The 19851-nt window shown below is 49.1% G+C and overlaps 1 protein-coding gene across 8 annotated transcripts in view; it reads left to right on the top strand.

Annotated features, from left to right (window-relative positions):
* The window catches only part of LOC125949897 (serine-rich adhesin for platelets), a 92922-nt gene that overhangs the window by 50562 nt on the left and 22509 nt on the right, over nucleotides 1-19851 (top strand). Inside the window, exon 1 of one of the 8 annotated variants that reach the window (XM_049677358.1) lies at nucleotides 19446-19851. This exon is cut by the window's right edge and continues 2068 nt beyond it. The exons of the other annotated variants lie outside the window; for them this stretch is intronic. The gene's annotated coding sequence lies outside the window, so the exon portion shown is untranslated. Of the gene's footprint in view, nucleotides 1-19445 lie in introns of those variants that run through there. 8 annotated transcript variants of the gene reach the window in all.

Raw genomic sequence — 19851 nt, 5'->3', positions numbered from 1 at the left:
TGGTCAGAGGCGGCGGCGGCGGCAGCGGCGTCGTCACGAGCGGGTTCAGCATTCCATTCCGCTCCGGATAGATGAATTTCAATTCAAGTCAATTAAACACGCACCGCACGATGGCCACGATGGCGGTTCGAATGTGTGTCGTCTCTGTCGAACGAAGACGACACCGCAGCCTCACTGCAGTGTGGAGTCTCTGATGCGGTCTGTCTCGAGCCGTGGGTTGTGCAATTTAAAAAGGAGGATTCCTTGAACTCCAAGCAAAGAGACTTCTCCTCCATTCGTCACTGGCAGCTCGTGAGCTCGCGAGCTCTTTCTCGTGATTAAACTAATTGCCGCACAAAGGGGAAGGGGACCATCGCGGCGAGCGAGCGAGCGAACGGAGCCGGAACGCGTTACCAGATGTGAATGGATATTAGAAAGTTTTTACATAAAATGGACCCCCGAACGGGCGGTCGGTCGGTCGGTCGGTCGAGAGAGCCCGTCCATTAATGCCTTTTTGATCGCCGAATCATTATGAAAAAGGCTTTTTCCTGCTGGCAAACCCGCAAACGAGCCAATCTGGTGGAAAGGTGGCGTTATGATCGTTATTTAGTGTTTAATTTGACTGCGCCAGAGGGCGCCAAGGATGATTTCCCTCTTTTCCAAGTGTTTTATTTGCGAAAGTGCGAGAGCCTAACACACGTTTCCTTGCTCTTCTCTCTTTGCAGGTAAGTCATTTCGGAGATCAGTCGTTATTCGGTCGCCCACATTATGCCCCACGTTAAGCCGCAAGTATGGTCGTTATCAAGCCCGCATACGCAGACGCCTATCTGTCGGGGAGGTTCTAGAACATGTAAATTGGCGTTCCGGTTTACTTACCCAAGAACGGAACGGCTGGCGGTTGTTGGTGATAAGCACGGCACACTACGGTCTTGTGACAAGTGGCACCACAGAGCCACTTCCCGTCCCCAAAAACCACCATCCATCGGAGGCGTGAGAAACGAGGCCATGACCATGGACAATGGGTGTGTAATGGCTGTTGCTCGTGCAGCTTGTGTTGTGTTGTTACACGCGTGCACGTTCCCGCAAAACTGTCGCTTCCTAATTCCTGACGTGCCGTCCCCGACCAAGAGCGGGGAGTTTTCATGTTTTTGACGTTAGTCACACCGACGTGGCGTCAATGCGTTGTTGCGCCTGCAATTAATACGTTCGCCTCCTTTCGCGAGGAGTGTGGCGCAACGGCTGCTATTTATAACGACGACATCGTCGTCGTCGTCGATGACGGTGACTAAACCGATCCGGATTGCGATCGGTACGATCAGCACCGGAATGGCGGGGACGTCGTAAACATTCAGACAAACCCCTACGCGCAGCCCATGTGCCTGCCTGCGTCCTCCTAGCCTGATCCGGTTCGATCGGCCCCATTTCGTTCGGTTTTGGGTTTCCACCGCCAGATGGCAATAAACCGTTGCTCCGCTCTAGGCGCGAGGGTAGGAGACCACATCCGGATGCCACAGTAAGATCCAGAGCATCCAGGGATAGAAAGAGATCGAGAGAGAGCGAGAGATTTTATTTATATTTTTTGGAACCATTTTGGGATCCGTTGCCGGCAATCGACAGTCAACACCTCTTTCATGTGCCGCGGTGAGACTCATTGCCACCTCCTTCCCTCTCTCTATCCGCCCCGGTCAGGGTGTGCATTTCCGGTCGCGCGCGCGCGCGAATGCCCAAAAATAAATCATTCAACAACCAACCCCGAAACCAACTCGCAACGCGGGTGAAGGGTGGATTGGTTAGTGGATATCTGTGGCGCAGTGGTTCTGGTACAAATTACCGCAAGTGCGATGCAAATTGTTCGCCGACGACGACGTCGCGTTGATTGGTACGTCGTTGTCGTCGTCGTTCTCGGGTTTATCTTTGAATTGAAGCCATCTTTGGCGTGGCGGATTGACGCAATCGAAATGTCGAGATGTCACGTCACATCCATGGGCGGCCGGGCACCTTTGCTATCGATAGCATCTGGGGCATCGCTGTGTTACGTTGGTTACGAATAGAATAGCGAGAACTCAATTAGCTGACGACGACAACGACGAAGATACCGTCTTCGAGACTTCGGCTTCGAAGCCAAAGTGATGACGAATAACGGATGCTTTGTGGTCGGCATCGTACAGCATCTTATTGTATTGTGTAGAGGTCACGGTGGCCACTCGCTAGCCACTCCCGCTGCTTGGCGAACCCTCTGCGAAGTGGTCCTTGAAGGCTGGATTGAAATCGTTGAGCTTCGAGCTTAACCGTTGAAGAGCGGAGCTCTTCAAGGAGCAATTTATTCACTCGAATAGAAGAGCGAAGAACGAGAGTATTAATCGGATATGATAGCAATTTGGTTGTTCCAGACCGACGCTATCATGGCGCAACCGTTAGCTTTTGACGTCTTTATCCGGTCCGGACGTACTTTCCGCGTTCGCGAACAACAACAGTGTTACATCGCGTCGTCCACCTCAAATGGCCCCGGTTCTAGGTTAGGAAACGTGTTTAGGTGCTAATAAGGAGTGACGGACGGCCTCCTGAAAAGGTCAAAATGCCCTAAGCCCCGGGTGGCCCTCGGTTTCCTTCCATGGACGACTGACAGACAGCCCCGATACGATAGCCCCCCGCGATAGGAGCGCACCAGATTAATTACTTGCGATACACGCCCGTTACGCAGTGTAGAAGCCCCACGATGGGATCGTTGCCGAACCATTTCATTTCACGCTCCCGTCAGGTCATCAAAAACCGGGGGACCGGGAGAAATGTTCTCAGAACTCGACGCCATCACTTGGATGAGAAGATTCGATTCGATGGATAAAAAAGGGAAGCGCACGGATTTGGGTCAATGTTTAACGCGTCGTAATTTTGTGGAAGCTCCAGTTCCGCTCCCCGTTGTACAGTGTACGTACACCCTTGACCTTGTCCACTTCCACATGCGTTGGCCCGCGTTGGCAAAACATGTAATCGTGGACGCGAGCTTAAAATACGATTTGCTACCGGACTCTGTGAAAACTGTAGCACCGCAGGCAGGGGTGAAGCCGTCCAGATGCGAGGTGTGCGATTAGGTCTCCAATTTGCGACACAAAACATGCACACGAAGGGTGCGGCACCATTGGCCATGGAATGAAGAGGGAAGGGTATGATGGAGGATGTCACGGGCAATTAATGGTTGGCTGGTTCCGGTTCCAGTTAATGTGATTCTCGCTCGCTCACTCACTGTTAGGTGTGGTTGTGTGACGACGTACACACACACACACACACACACACTGAACACAAACAAAAACCCTTTTCTATGCCCTGCCCTGGTCATGCCCTGGTCTCCTCTTTCCAGCACACAACATCCTCAGCATCGTGGGCACCGCTATGTACTAATGCTGCTGCTGCTGCTGCTGATGGTGGTCGTCGTGTGTCTGTGGGACGACGTGAATGGCGAAACGTTTGTTGGGGCGTTTTCTGCGTTCGCATGATGATAAATGTTTTCGAAACCATCCCACGATTTCCACTGTAGCACTGCTGCTGCTGCTGCTGCTGCTGCTGCTGCTGGAGCACGGATATAATTAGTCGAGCTGCTGGTGCTATGGAGCAATGAGCATAACTCAACGCACGACGACGACGATGCTTTGCTGGATCCCCAGCACCGTCGTATGCAGTACCTCTACATGGTTTTGCATAAGTATTTTAACGTACTGGCATTGCATTTGCCGTGATCCGTATCTAGTGCTAGCTTATCTCTTGGAAATTAGGATTTCATCTCATTATAACGGAATAATCCCATCCCGCTCGACTAATGAGCCACAATCCAGTCCAGCATTTTCGGGTGGTGCGAGGTGGCCGATGATATGGCCAACAAAATGATGCTAAACGTTCGTATGCCCCGTTCACTTTCCACTTCAGCAATCACACAAATGCCCATAACGCGGACACTTACACTTGCACGGTCGCTATGGCGCCTATAGGTAGCGCCCGACTGGCCAAACGGAGATCATCTTTCATCAACGCCCTTCTCATCTGTTTGCACTGCTTCGCTGCTGTTTCTTTCGCCCGCCCGAGTATGTGTTTGCCGTGGTAAAAAGAATTTATTTGTTGTTTTGTTCCATCCTTCCCTTGACCAAATCGCGTCACTATCCGGTACTACACGACCATGGCCGGTTGCGCCATCGACGTAACTCTTCTGTTCCTCTGTAGTGGTCTCTGTTCGGGTTCAGGTGCGCACGGTACACCTGCCCTGCCGTGAATGACTCCGAGGTACAGCGCAAATCTTTCCCCTTTCCTCTCAGAATGTAAACACCTGAATCCAAGCTCCAAAATCTTGAAGCAGATTCTCGAGCGCCATTTGAGCTCTCTTACCCTCTGAATGGAAAGGAAACTTCACGCTCCGACAACAAACGACGTTGCGCTTCGCGCGCGTCCCACGTTGGGAATTCGAGTTGGGCACACGGTGGTTCTTGGAATGTGTTTTTCCTTCGCTTTCCAACGGGGCCTATGGCCGGGTAACGCACGCCGGCACGCAACAAACACCAGGCGATCCGAAAGCGAGTTTTCCGTTCCGTTCCGTTCCGTTGTTGGAAGTGATTTTTTTTAACGATCCAAGTGCCGGTAACGAAAATAAATGCGTTCCAGGCAAGATTGTTACTCGAGGGGAGGGAAAAAAAGTTTCGCTCTGCGCTCAGGTTGGAAAATGAATTCTTAGCTACGATGCCTTACCTGTACGTGTGTCCGTTGCAGAGGAAAAGTTTTAATGTCTCATCTGGTACGACGCGACGGTGGCCGCGTATTGTTTGAAGTGAAAAATCATCCGGAATCCGGAATGCTTATTACATGCTGCTGCTGTTGCTGCCGGCAACACTAAAGTCGTCGGCCATACCGAAGACATTCAACGATCCTGTACGGCGTCGCTGGAAACGGTACAAGTGCCTGACGCACAATATTGAGTGCCAATTCGTGCGAATGGTGGTAGTAGTGGCACACTTGACGGAGAATGGCGGACGGATAATGTGCTTTGGATTTCCTGGCGGCTATCCGGCAATCCGGTGCGTCCTATGTTATGATGCCGCACATTGTTCTGTCGGCTTACACCCCAGATTTAGTGCTGCCTGGAATGTGTGTTGCCGATGTAATGACTTCTCGCTCGCTTATTTGTTCCTTTTTCCTCGAAGCACGACGACGACGGCGGGATAAGTTTGTTGACTCAGTTTTTACGATCGTACGATCGACATTTCTCGGTTGGATTTTCGGTGTTGACGACGACACGGTTTCCTCAACAGACAGGACTGGCGGGCTGCTGTGCCCAAATCGGCGTGATACGTACACACATTGTCAGCATAGAATCTGCTTGTCTCTGCTCGCATACACCAGGCAAATCGGTATCATGTTTCATGCTCGAGCGTGCGGAGGCTGGCTGGCTGTCGGTGGTGTGCAATCTGTTTACGTCTGCTTCCTCCTGCTGTTGGCTTGCTTCAGTATACATCAGCCACGTCACGGCGGTTGCATGTTTGCATTCGTTTCTCATAATAATCATTGTTTAAACAGAGAACCCCGTACGACGGTACCTTATGCTGGTTCGAGAAGAGACTGTTAATGTTACCGTAAAAAGAGCTTTGGAGAAATTCTTTTCTGAAATCAAAAACGACAGCTACTTTCGGTTTCCAGTTTTTGAGAAAGGGAAAATCGGTCTGGAACACGGCCAGAGTTGTCAGAGTGTCGATCCAACCGCTCATTACGTATTTGCTACACTGCAAACACTCTGATATTGTTGAGTTGGCTTTCGTGGAACTGCAAATCCGGATCCTTTGTATGACTAAGAGCCAACTACCAGTATTAGAACTTTCCCTGAGATGAATGCTTAAGTACGAAGTTCGTTCGATTCTCGTAGTTGATTCGCACGATTGAATCTTATCGATCGATATCCGATCCGGTCGATGTGACTGTTGTTCCCGAAAGTTATCCAATACTATTGACGTGAATCTTGTGTCCGACGAAATCCTTTGTCAATGGAGCCATTTCCATCTCTGAGCTTCACAGCAACCAAAGCACTATTCATCATCTCTCCGTGTGGAAGCCTCGCAAAAGAAAATGGAACTCAAACACCAGTTAAACTTGCCTATAGAAACTCACTCATCAGCATGGAAAAACTTGTGACGACGGGGCATAGCTCAGCTGTTCACGGGACTACATCAATCTAACGCTTCTTTCGACCGACCGTTCCAATATTCATGCTACTAATCGAGCGTTGCGAGAAGGCGTTCCGAGCGTGGCAGTTAGTTTCATGTTTACAATATCCAGCGATTGATCGTTCAATCATTAGATGGAGGCACGCTGGAGGAGCTGTGGTGATCCGGAAGCCATTGTTTGCGATAGTTGCGCCACGATGTGACTCGCTGGGAACTCACGTGCACCCGGTACCAGCCGCAAGCATGGTGCGTGTTCATAAGAATATTATGGAAATCGTGGACACATACCATGCTTCCAGGGCAGCGGGGAGCAGTCACTAAACATGGGCATGAGTCCATTTGTCTAGACCACAGAGTTGAAGTCCCTTCAACTTTCTGCAGCCATCGAGGACGGAGTATTGACGGTAACCATCAATCGCGATGTAATTCCTCTTTTATTTGAAACCGGGAAGAGAGCGTTAGACGGGATCCAGGCGGAGGGTTCAGTGTCGACCTACAGGAACCACCATTTAGGCTCGATAAGACCTGAACCTAACCAAGTATGGATCCATTATCCGTCCATCCCAATCGACTATGGTCGGCCACTACTGGTGCAGACTATTAATAAGCCTTGTTCTCCCCATTCCCGGTGTGTAAACGAAACAAAACATCGTCGATAGATCGACGGAATGAACGAACGGAAGCCGGCCTCCGGACGCAAGATTGTGGTTGTCACGGGAGAATTAATTATGCTTCTCCTTCTCCTTCGCCATTTCTACGTTCCTTCGCTGCCTTCGAGGTCAAGTTGGTTGCCACGAGAAGCACGGCGAGAACAGGAAGTAAACTTTAATGGACTCCCGGAGGTGGTAATCGTCGATCGATTGACTTTCCTTCATTGTGGTGATGATGTTTGCCATTCAAACGATTAAGACTATGGAGAGTCTTTCTTCCCGAGCAGCAGCAACGAGGTCGATACCAATCGATAACTGTCCTACTCGTTTGACAAGGGGCCTTGTTGGAACCGAAAATTCGATGCTCAGCACTTGACGTTGTAACCTCTCAATCGAATGTTGATTGCGATAACCACCACCGTCTTCAGTACGACGCAGTAATCAGAGGAAAGTAACCTTTTCTGGGTTCGATCTTTTCTCCGTTGCTTTCCGTGGTCCCGGGCGAGTCATCAAAATTAAAATGATTACGAGGGAAGTTTGACTTGCTTGCTGGTTTTCCATTCACCATCCAACCTTGCTTCCTTTTTTTTTATTGATGCTGCCCATGAAGACGGTTCTCCAATTTTGACTTTCCCTTCAATTTTCCTTTTCCTTCCAAAAAACACGCGATCGCGCCTCCACGCAGGAGGGTCCACACGACGTAATGGTGGTGACGCTTCACCTTCCCCCCCATTCGCCGACACTCTGAGTTGAACTCAATTAACCCCGATTTTCGGATTTTTTTTTTCTTTTCGTGAATTTCGATCCAATCGATTGTTGGCGGAAGCACCACCAATGGACCGCCGCTGCACTGCATTGATGCTGATCTCTCGTGGTTTCTGGTGCTAGGAAGTGGGTAGCGCTTGGTGTATGTGTGCTTCTAGGATCGCGTAGCGGATTCCCAAATGATTGGCGTGATTCACGGAATCAATAGCGAAAGCTGATTCGCTTGGAGTTTCGGATAAATTACAGCCAATCAGTCGTCCAGTGGTTGCCGGTGTGCCAGCATCAACAAACCAATCTTCTCGTCTAGAAACCTCGCTAGAAATCTCGCTCGCCACGCTTGGTCGTGGGTTCTCGTGTACCGTTGTGACCGGCTTATGTGGCTGCGAACCATGCGCCGCACCGGAAACTCCGCACCGGGAATGGGACTGTTTTTGCATATTTTAATATCCAGCGCGCCTCTGCAGCTCGATCAGTTTCGGTTGCTCGCAGCGGCAGCCGGAACTTTCTCTTCTCCGGCCCGAGCCAGTAGAACGAGACTTCGCAAGGGTCACGGTTCGTGGCGGAACCGCTTGATCCGATGGGGCGCCTGCCAGCGTTATGCTGCTGCTGCTGCTGCTGCTGAGTCACATCATCATTGTTTGAAGCAGTTTTGAAGTTTTGAATATTAAATTCTGCCTTTAGCAGCAGCGGCGGCAGCAGCGGTAGCAGCAGTAGAACCATCCAAATTGACAAGGGCCCTTCTTGGTCGATTGACTTCTCGTTGATGCAATATCGAGGGGTGAAAGTTCGATTATTGATTTTGCGCGATCTCGAGCAATTTTCCTCGAGCGGAAAAATCATCCCTTCTTCTGTGGATGATGTGAGCACAAACTTCGTTCACCAGACGCGAACAGCGAAGCGCTTTGTGCTTCGATCCGTCTTTATACTCAAGGCCAACGCTCCAGCTCCAGCTGGTGCTGGTGGATGGAATTTTCACGCTGTTTCCGCGCACTCGGCTGTGAAATTTTCCGCCATTTTCCCACCGCAGTCGGTCGGAGTCCTCTACCTCGCAAAGGGGTTTAAAAATATCTTCATGAGATCATGCCCGAGACACGCGCCGTCGTCGTGGTCGTCGTCGTCGATCGTGATCGCTTTCGGCGAGAACGTACTGTTTCACTTGGTTTCGGTTCGAGAAAATTCCTTTTTTGTCTCGATGAGCTCTTGTTGCTTGGGGCGGGGAGATTCCATGTTGGAATGTTTTGCTAGCAATCGGCGAGTGTGTCTGGGAAGGAGATTAGAACCTATCCGCAACACATGATGTAGATGATGGTGGTGGTACTGGGGTGTTGTTCTCTCGCTGAGACTGATCCGGGCATGATCGACACGGCGATTCCACGTTGCTAATTACAGTCAGGTCGCCTGCTAAACACAGCGGCCATCAAAACGATCGAGTGTTCTATACTGTACACCCCGATGGTGGCTAGTGCATCGTGCACATCGTGTTTACGCCAAGCGAAAACGGTGCACCTCCTGTGTGTGTATGACGCAGGTTTGGATTGAATGGATGCGCACGACCCATGAAGCACGTTATCGCACGTTGCTGCAACTACTACCGGTACGACATGCGGCACACAGGCAATGGCTGATGCCTAGATGATAGACAAGTTCCGCAGCTGCAATCTAGGCCGCAAAGCTCATAAACAAACACACTCTGGCTAGTTTCGCAGCGCAATGATGATAATAGTCTGGTGGCCGTCGACACAGTATGCAAAGTTTATTCCACATTGGTAGCGGGACAGATCACATGAGATGAAATGATGTGAGGAAAATGTTTGCTCATGAAATCGTTTAAATCTCATGAAATTTTCTACCTTTCAATCCATTGACCATTCCACGGGCGTTGGACAATTGAAATCAAACGCTATACCTAGATGGAAAATTTAATGATATTTCTGATGTAGGTAGTAGGTTTCGACTTTTGTTGAAATTAGTTGTTCATAATGCATGTAATAACTACTATAACTTAAGATGTGGCGAGTTCAACTAATGCCAAGGTTCAATTAGGTATTGGATATGAAAGTTAAACTGTGTTGCTATCACCTGCACGTTTGAGATGTGGAAGAAAACCTAGTGCAAAAGGTTACGACGCACTCAAACGAAAAAGCAAGATACATGAATTATTGTCCAGCCCTTCCAGAAGTTACTTCTGCTGCTAGAAGTGACTTTTTTAAGAGTTTTTGTTTTGGAAAACTAATGTATTCTGGTCCACTTTGGTTGTCACTCATTGCCTTCCTCTTCGATTAAGAAATTGTTGAGAGTAATTCTTGGACGACTTTTAAAATTATATTAGTTATTTATAACGGAAAGATAGAACAATAAGAAACAGTTGAACGTTATAATAGATTCAACACAATTTGCTCAGTTTAAATACATCTAGCTGAGTTAGCTCAGTTGTACTCAAAACTAAGTGTTTCAAATCGTGTTTCATTCGATCAGAAACATGCAAATACTGACATACATATTTTTTACAATAAGTTTCTCAGATATTTATGTTATTATTAAATACATTTCTGCTGCCTTAGCACGAAAACCATTCATGTATCTTATTTCATACTCATCGAAAGATTGTCCTGTGCAGCAATTCCAAATGATGTACTTTCTACCAAAAACGCGGCTTGTTAACAGCTTATTGTTCTAAAGTTTTTCTATCTATTATACGATATGCTTTAAATCAACTGTCGACTGTTGCAATCGAAATTTTAAATCTAATTTATTTCCTTCTCTTTCTCTCTTATAGGTGAGTAACGAAACTAACTGAAACCACTCTTTCCACACTCCCATCTGTGCCAGTAAGTAGTGTTCTAGGCAAAGCATATATTCATGTTGACCGAATTGCTGTCTGACACGCAAAAACATTCAATTTATGCTCACAAACCTTCTCTTATCGCCATATTTTGGCACCTGCTCCGATTGTATCGAATTCGACCCTATCGAATATGTTGCCAGTATCAAGGGGTGCGTTACACTAACGCTCTGAGCCTGTGAGCCTCAGAGTAACTGCTTTCCTCCGTCGCATAGTGCAGGAGAAGAGGAGAGGGAACCACTAGTGGCAGGATGCCCCGTGGTTCGCTCCATTGCGACGGGGCGACGGAAACAAATTTAATTGCCACCGGATGTCGGAAACAGCCCATTTTGACCACAACAAACCGGTGAACAAACCGCGCGCTGCCTACCACCAACACTCACTCACTCACTGATTGTTTGCCTTTTTCACGATTTTCCTTTCGTCATTTTATGTGTCCTCTGAAGGGAACCGGGGACGGGGGAAGATGGGAGGCAGGCACGCTGGTAGAACGTCCATGTCACCCGTAACATGATGGGTGCCGGGTTTGTTTACCTCCACACAACCGTTCTTCAGCGCCGCTAATGAACTGCTTCAAACCCATCGAACCCTCCCTCCAGTGGTTTGGGTCTCCGGTGCTCGACCTCACCTCATGCCCCCATGCCGGTGGCTCGTTGGGTGGCTGGTGATAAAATGAAAAATAGGAAAAGCACTCTCGGAGCCGGACCACATTGTGCAGAGCAGAGAGCTAAAGCCTAGCGCTTCAGCTTCAGCGGTTGGATGGAATCGATGAGTGAGGGAAACCCTATTGTGCATTCGATGATGACGATGATGATGATGATGATGATGATGATGATGACGATGACGATGGTAGCTGTTCTCACGTTTGTGGGGGGGGACTACGTTACCTCTACCAACGAACAACTGACGACCTCGACGAGGCAAGTTCCATCGGAGAGTTAATTGAATTAGTTTTGATTGAAAGATGTCGTTGTGGTCGATGCAGAGAAAAAGAGAGAGAGCAGCAAAAAGGCAGCAGAAAATGCCACAAAAGTGTATCTCTCATGAAACGATAGCAGTGCTGAAGAAGCGACAAGGTTGAAGGTCCGCCCCATCTTATTGTTTCTGTCAAGTGATTAAAGTTCTTCTAATATCTTATACCTGGGACCATCCATGGCAACGCCAGCACATCCACTTAGAACTGGCGACACGTGGCACTCACAACTGTGACCATGTTTATCGACCGCGAAGACTGACGCTACCTGTTGCGAATCGAGGCATTCAACCGTTCGCATGTATGGCGCGACGGTACCGCTGGACAACGCTCATTAAATCGTGAGCTGCTGAGAATCCGGATGCTGTTGAGCCACGCACCACGGCATTAACATTGCTCCTGGTTCCGGATGTCCCCTGCCCTCCCGGAGTGCTTTAAGTGTAGGGCGTGATTGTAAACCTCACAGAACAGAAGAAGGATTCCCACGAAGGACTCGTGGTTCCTGGTTAGGAGCAGACGGAGTGGAACCACCCCACAGGCACGCTCGTCAAGCCTGCCCACTCTTTCATCCTAACGATCCGTGGCCACGGCGGTTGACGAGCATAAAGTGTATCCTTCCGGTGCTGGATGTGTCTGTGCGAAGCACACACCACACGGAAACACATACACTTCTTGGGTGGGTTCTATCACTTGAAGCCGCTGAAACCGTGTATGTGGCTGAATGCAACTGTCATCAGTGGAGTTGTCCGCTGGGACATCTTGAGAAACAAACAGCGCCCAAGAAAGGCACAAGAGATGATGATGACGATGATGATGCTAATGCCGTGCGGCAGTCGAGTTGACATTCATCCTGAAACTGGAAGTTCCACTGAGGATTCAAGGCTAGGATGCCAAGGATTTAAACCTGTACGTCAAACACGTGCTGACGTGCCGTTGATCGATTGATTGTGGATGGTGTAGGCTCTTCAGGAGAGAAGAACAGTCGTTTCGGAAGCTTCTAAAGTTCCTCCAGACCCCGCTAGACCACATCAGATTGATCCTTTCCTGCTCCCTACGAGGTGCGGCGTATTGCGGCGAACGGTTCTCCTCAAGTCTAAGTAGCCATCAAGGGAACACGAGTTCCCATTAGCACCCGAAAGCCATATGTATGTATGTCACCGTCATGTGAGGCCACCATCTCCAAGTGATTCATCTCTGCCTTTCTGACTGGCTGGCTGGTTGGCTGGCGGCACTTCAACATCCTCGGTAACATCCCAGATTAGACCTCCCATTGATGGTTGGCTCGACGGAACACCATCCTAAAAACCACCACAAGGGAGAGAGAGTGAAGAGGTAGAGAGAGTGATGGTTTCAATTTCAAACAACCTAATGAACTATGTCGGTTTTTGGACTGAGAGGGAAGGGGACATCACCTCCCACCGCGACAGAGCACATTATGTTGTGATTTATGCGAAGAATTCGTTCCCGCTGTTGCTGCTCCGCGTAGCTTCTTGATCCGCGAGGCTGTTGCGTTACCACCGGCTTGAGCAGGCAATGATTTATGAGATGAGGTTTTTGATTCCCCTCCCCCCTCTTCCGACCACCTTCAACCACCACGGTCCGTGGTGGTGAGGTTACTCCGAAAGCCGAATTCAGCGCCAGTGTCGAACCTTCTCCAGGGCTGCTGCTGCTGCACGACATTAGAAAATGGCGCTCCAAATGTCCGCCGGTCGATGCGCTCGCAGCGTATCGTAAAACATCGAAAGCACCAGCACAGGGCTCAAACCCGAGGCATTCGGCGACACGGGTTTGTAACTTGTCTGTAACGTTGCCCTACGGGAATGTACTATGGCCGTTTGGCCATTTCTTCATCCAGCCAGTTGGATTTCCAATGTTGGCTGCCTGGGAAAGCGAACAAATGGTGGATTTACTTTTATTTTCATTCTCTGCCATTTCCTGCAGATTGTGGAGCATCGAAGGCAGCAGTACGCGAAAGAGAGTCTATTTTTGCATACCCTGGGCCTCGCTCTCTCTCACTCTCTCGGGCGCGTTTCGCCTTCGTAACGAGTTATATCCCTTCCTGTCCGTTCCTGCATCTCATCTCAACAACGACGACGTCGACGATGATCGCGATGATGATGATGATGATGATGGTGTTATGTTGGGCGTGGAATCTTTCCAGTACTTCTCTCGTGCCTATGCTTGCAGCTGCAAGGCGATGCTAAAAATAAAGTTCTCCAACAAGCTGCTAGAAGCACTATAGCACGTTTTACGTGCCGAAGGGATCTCGGTGCGCTCGAACTGCCCGGTAATGGCTGCACATGCTGCTTAGGTTCCCACATACACACAACGCGCCCAACACGAGCGTGCGAGCACGCGAATATCGAATATCGGAAGACGATGCTACTAATACGCTTCGACCACTTTCTATAGCCGCATCGCAATTTGGCGCACCTTGCCATGTTCCCAACGATATTTCCTTGTGGAGTAACAGTGTGGGCGAGTGAGAGTATATAGTTAAAACTTGAAATTAGTCTACTCTTGAGTGGTCTTGTGTGTACAGCGTAACTCAGATTCACTAATTGTCTACTTAAGGGGGGGGCTTTGGTTAGTTCGACTCAAAAAAGGCTTATTTTTGACGATTTTTAGCGAAGAAACCATTCAACTTATTTTTTTCAAAATAATGCCATATTAAACTACAACTTTTCAAGAATATTTGGTTCTATTTTGGGGAAGATTTGTTCAAAACTACGTTCATGGCCTTCAATCTAGAAAGGAAAATTTGCAAAAATGTACTTTTTGCGGTGCCCATCGTAGCCACGTGCTGGGTCATCAGAAATATACAAATAAATATTCTTTTGTTAGATAATAAGTTTATCCAGGTGGCCCAGTCGAAATAAATTGTTTGTTAAATTTCCCATTTTTCGATTTTTGGCAGATTTTTGAAGTTGAAAAAGTGATGCATTTTTTATGTTGCCTCAAAAACGACAATTTACATAATTAAATAAGCATAATGAACATGCTCCTTATCTTTCAACTCAAATCCCTGTCGAGATTGGCTTGTAAGTAAATCTGCTAACCTTTAGAAGGTTAACTAACTGCAACGCACAGACCGAGACATATGGAACTTGTAAGATTAAACATAAGAGAGTTAGGAGGTACTATTGTTTCTAGTTTTAGAACTGATTATGTAACATGAAATTATGTTAAATTTGGTCAAGTGATGATTAGTGCGAGTGCAAAAACTTGGACAAAGTTGCTGGCAAAGTAAGAAGATAAATTCGAAAATCAATTTGCGAACTAAGGAATAGCTACAGTAGCTGGTGTTCGGTCGCGCACATTCTTCGGGAAGTTCAAGAAGTTAGAAAACATATTGAGCACTCGCAGAGGGTTTCTTATCTTTTCCGGCAAAGAAACGCTAATCTTCGGTTGGTTGCGTGATTGGAAAGCTAAAGTTCACTCCAACCGAGCACCTCTACTGAGCGAACAGTTGGTCCTATTACTCTCCCAACTCCGGAATCAAACGAAACATTCCGTTCTCCACAGCCACTGCTAGTGACAGAAGTGTGACAGTGCAGGGTGTGTGGGGCTTCCCTTTTTGGTATGCCGGGAGTGTGTTGCCACCATACGTTAGCGAAACACGTGCGACGTATATGTGTGTTGAGACGTTTCGGAACCGTCCATACATTCCATCGAAATGAAAACAGTGCCAGCGTGCGCCAAGGAGTGTAAATTAATGAATGACTTCACGAGCAACGCGGCTGACCTCCTCCTCCTCCTCCTCGCCATCTTGAGTGACAGCAAGCGGTTCTTCTTCCCGAAGGAACTCGTGGAAGAGGAACCGCGAGGTCTGCAGTGGACAGGGGGGGAGTGATATGTGACAAATCGGTACCAAGCGAGAACCACCACCGGAAGGTTAGAACACAGTTTCGCATCTCGGACACTGTCACTCAGAAACGTTGACACATCATGCCCAGCCAGATAGAGACACCCTGCCTGGGGGCTGTGTTGTGCTTGTTTCCAGTTAGCAAGCATTGTAGCTGTTGGTTGGTTGTTGTTGCTTCAGTAAATCAGCCATTTATTTGCTTAACAAATTGCGTTGTTCCGTTCCCAATAAGCAGCAGCAGCAGCACTCTGTGTATGTGATGGAGGGACCGTACTACTACTCGTCAGTTTCGTGCAACCGTCGATCGTCTATCTGTCTATCTACCTCCTCCGGGAATGCTGGTATGTGGCGTATTTGCATAGCTTTCACCCGGCTATTGATGTATGCCATACTCGGGATGAATGTTAAGTTTTGCAAGATGCAAGTAGTACCCCTTACTCACGCTCTTCGTTTGCCGGACTCTCATCGACCATCACAATCGTGTTGCGCATTTGGCACAAAAATTGGTTTCCTTTTTTCACACTAAGCCATTCAGAGTGGAAGCAGAATTGAGCGTTGCGCTCAGATGTCCAGTATCGCTCCATCTCTCCATGGCTCCATGGCACGATAGGCGTGTACGATGGCCCCTCCAGAGGGGTGAGTTTTTGGGTGTGAAACAAACACACACGCGCGTACACTCAGCCATATGGACATGTGTACGAGACCGCACCACACCGAGCGATTTGCATACAGATTAGCCAATGTTGTGTCGCACCTCCGGTGTAGAGTCGCTTGAATGAGGATTTCCGTTACATCGACCGCGATGATACACCCCTACACACCACGGCCCAGCCCCTCCGGTCTTTGGGGGGGGGAGCAAAAAGTTTTTGTTTTGTTGCCACAACCAACACCAACAAAACCACGACCACCATTTGCTATCTTGCAGGATGGCCTAAGAGCAGATTAAGATTACTTTTCCTCGTCGGAGGCTAAACCCGGCCGCAACTCGGAAGAGAAGGAGGGACGGTGCGCTCGGAGTCAACGGGGAGTCAAGTTTTGTTAATCGTGGCCGCCTCTGGGCGTCTCTGGGCCGGGGGCTGCTGCCTCGCCCAGTATTTGGGCCCCGCGGAAAGTGGAAAGTGTTTCTCGTGCGGCCGCCTTACCGCCACGCGTCTGGAGCCGGCTGACCCCGAAAGCTGACGGATTTCGGTGCGAGAGAAGCGCAAATGGAGTGGTTTTCTTTAGGAACTTTTTTGGGGCAGACACAGTCAGTTTTTCACCTTTTCCGCTTTACGGTGCGAAACCGATTAGCTTACAAGGCGCTTATCATGTTGGTGGTGGTGGTGGTGGCGGTGGCGAGAGGGACGAACAACAAACGCACAGGAACGTGCACAAAATGATACTCTGGCCATTATCGACCGAGATCGTGTGGAGTGTGGCCAGCATCGATTTTCGTTTCCGCTTTTTTTCCGACATCCCAGCAACATCAGCTTCGCTGCAATTTGTCTGGTCCACCATTATTGACGCCATTATTGATGCCATTATTAGCGCGTTCCGTCTGAGGTCATCTGTGAGTAGCTACTGCTAGTACTGTTACCGGGAATGCATTTGCTATATTTAACTGTGTATAGGCAGCAAGCTATTGCGACTCACTCCGGAGTTCACAACCGTCTGTACACGCTGTCAGCAACGTCGGGACAGCTGCATTGCACAATTGAGTAATAAGGCAACACAGTCACAGTGGTGGTGGGTATAAACGGGGCACCATCCCACTAGAGGTTGATATTTTATGCAGTCAGTAAAATAACGGCCTGGTCTGGCCTGGTCTGGTTTGGTCTCGTCGGCCGATTTCTGTTGACTAACGCTGACAGCGAACCTCAACTCAATTTGCATTGATTGACCGATGACGGAGAGATTCGATGCTCTAGTCCGTACATACTAGATTCTGTGATACAATCGGGATCGATCGATGGCGATGGTATAGGCGTGGGATGGACGCTGGTCCGGGACGTGACGTGACGCTGTCTTGGGCTGTTTGGCTTCTGCTCTTCTTCCACTCCACTGCGGCGAGAAGATTGTGATGCGAGGATTAAGGTTTTGCTTGCTTCATGCTGTTGGCAGTTTCAACCCCCCAAGTCTGGGCAATCTCGCATCTTCTTCCGTGTTTCCACTGGTAAAAACAGACCCGGCAGCCGCGCCTCTGTTGGTTTAATCCCGCATTCTCCACCGCGTACCGACGTAATAGGGTTATCTCGAAGAGAGTTTTCCGTAATTTTTCACCGGGAATTTATAGGCCTAATGGAATTACATTATTGCGGCGGCCCACCACCACCACCAGCATACCACTGTGGAATCGTGCTGCTGCCGGGGAAGAGGAAAGTTGACAAAGCTCTTGCCTTTTTTTTTGCCAGAACATGTGACCTCGCTCCCAGTGGATGCTTCAGAGCATCAGCGGGTCCATGGAGCGTCAAGCATGTCGCAGTTCCATTTTTCCATTCACAATTACCACCGGTGCGCAGCACCTGGCCTTCATGTTCTGGTGCGTAACTTTTGGAGCATTGGAGCAGATTTTGTTGGACAAGATTGATGACCTATTGCAATACCACCCGTGAATGAACCCAGTGAGCGCTCTTGCCACACACACCGAGAGTTTTTCGAACACAAAGCCGTGACTTCTCCGCGCGTTGGAGAACAATGTTGGCGTGGTGTGGCGTAAAACAACACCAAATTTGCCATTCATCTCTGCACGGATGGTCCCGATGGTGGTCCGGCTTCCCCGGCCCGGGTGTGGCAATTAGAGACAGCGTGCAGAAGCCCTATAACAATATTTCTAAGCATTATGTAAGCTGCTTACCCCGTTTGTTTCGTGGTGACAACGCACCTAACCGACCGACCGATGAGTCTCGCGTTTCACTTCCAATTTGGCAGTAAATATTTATGAAGCACTCCGTAAAACCTCGGTACCACCACCTCCTTCTGGGGGACAGGTCGCCCCCCGTCTCACAGTCATGCACAATTTTAATTAGTGATGAGGAGTTTGGGGTTGCATTCGCCTTCTTCCACCACGGGAACTTCTCCTCGCGGGACGACAGACCATAAAATAACTTTCATCCAATGCCGCCAGCCAATTCAGACGAGCTTATCAGAGGAAGCTTTTGATCCGTTAACGGGTGCGCATAAACCCGGGAGAGAAAGAGAGAGAGAGCAGACTGGAGTTTAAAGAAAATGGAACGAAGGGAAACGAAGCACCTCCATCGCGGGTTCGGGGGCCGGGAACGTCACTTTTATTGCCCTTTAATTATGCAGCATCGGCGGGGACCTTCCACGGTTGAAAATCGATCCACCCAGTTGTCCCCTCGGTCCCCGGTCTACGCCACGCTACGGCGGTAGACAATTAATGAGTCCACGTCCCGGTCCCCGCGGTTCTCGATGCTCGCCGAGATATAGCTACAATGGAAGCGGAGTGAAAGTGGGAACCAGTTGTGCAGTGCAGGTGGTGATTGAAGAGGCTAGGCTCCGGCTCTAACACACCACCGGAAAGGGTCTGTTGGAATGCTGGAAGAGATTGATTGGACTGTCATGGCGGAATGGCAGCAGCAGCAGCAGCACTGCTTGTGCTAGAATGACCACACTGTGTCACGTATTAGGTCAAGAAACTGCATTGCATCTGCGCCACTCTGGCTCTGTGTCCGAATCATTGCAAAATCCATTCTCTGCTACTCCACTGTATCCCCAGATGTAGTAGTTGTAGATGTAGTATTTGTATTATGGATGTAGCCGGGCAGGATGCGTCTGCAGTGGTAGTGTCACGTCCACCGGATACGTACCACCGTTCCCTCACATTGAGTACGATGGTCTGGCAGGTTGACTACTTGCCACCGCGTCTACCCCGTTCAGTGCATTCGGATACAACGACCCCGCAGCAGAACGTGGACTCGTGTTCCGATTCGAGACATCGGAAATTCGGACACTTCCCCTACTAGTGCCGAACGAACGAGCCGACGAAGGATATGGTGCGACATGCGCAATGTGGAACTAGGTTAGCAGGACATTCGCACACCAGACAGCGGGGAGTCAAAGCACTCACCATCAAAACACAAAGCGAATTGTGTCAGTTGCAAATAATTTGAGTTCATATAAAACATAGAGCGACTAGGTGCATTTTGGTGAAATTGATCAATTTAAGGATAAATGATAGCCAGCATTTATGACCAGGGCATTCACACTGAACTCTATTTTCGATTGAATTTTCTGCTCCTACTGAAACGAGCTTTCGGAACATCGAAAGCCCAAGGAGTGCGCTCCTGCCACGCGGTGAGTACCCACGTGTGAGCGCAGCGCTTCCTGACGTACATTGGGGAGCTTTACAACGCGGTCCTTTAGTAGTTCACGCGATTGGAGTTCTGTGCCACACTCACACACTCACGCTGTAGTATAGCGCTTATCATTCGAGCAGTGTACTTCACGGACAGCTGCAGAAACGGCTACGACAACAAAGAACAAGATAATGCGCTCTCGAACGCGCAGGCAGACGGGAGCCGTGTACCGACGGGGTTTCCAGAAGAGTGTCAATGTCAAACGCACGAGGATACGATTTTACGGGA

The sequence above is a fragment of the Anopheles darlingi genome, chromosome 2, assembly GCF_943734745.1.
Source record: "Anopheles darlingi chromosome 2, idAnoDarlMG_H_01, whole genome shotgun sequence".
NCBI lineage: Eukaryota > Metazoa > Arthropoda > Insecta > Diptera > Culicidae > Anopheles > Anopheles darlingi.
The sequence above is the reverse complement of the archived record's forward strand: the minus strand, read 5'-3'. Positions and strand labels throughout refer to the sequence as shown.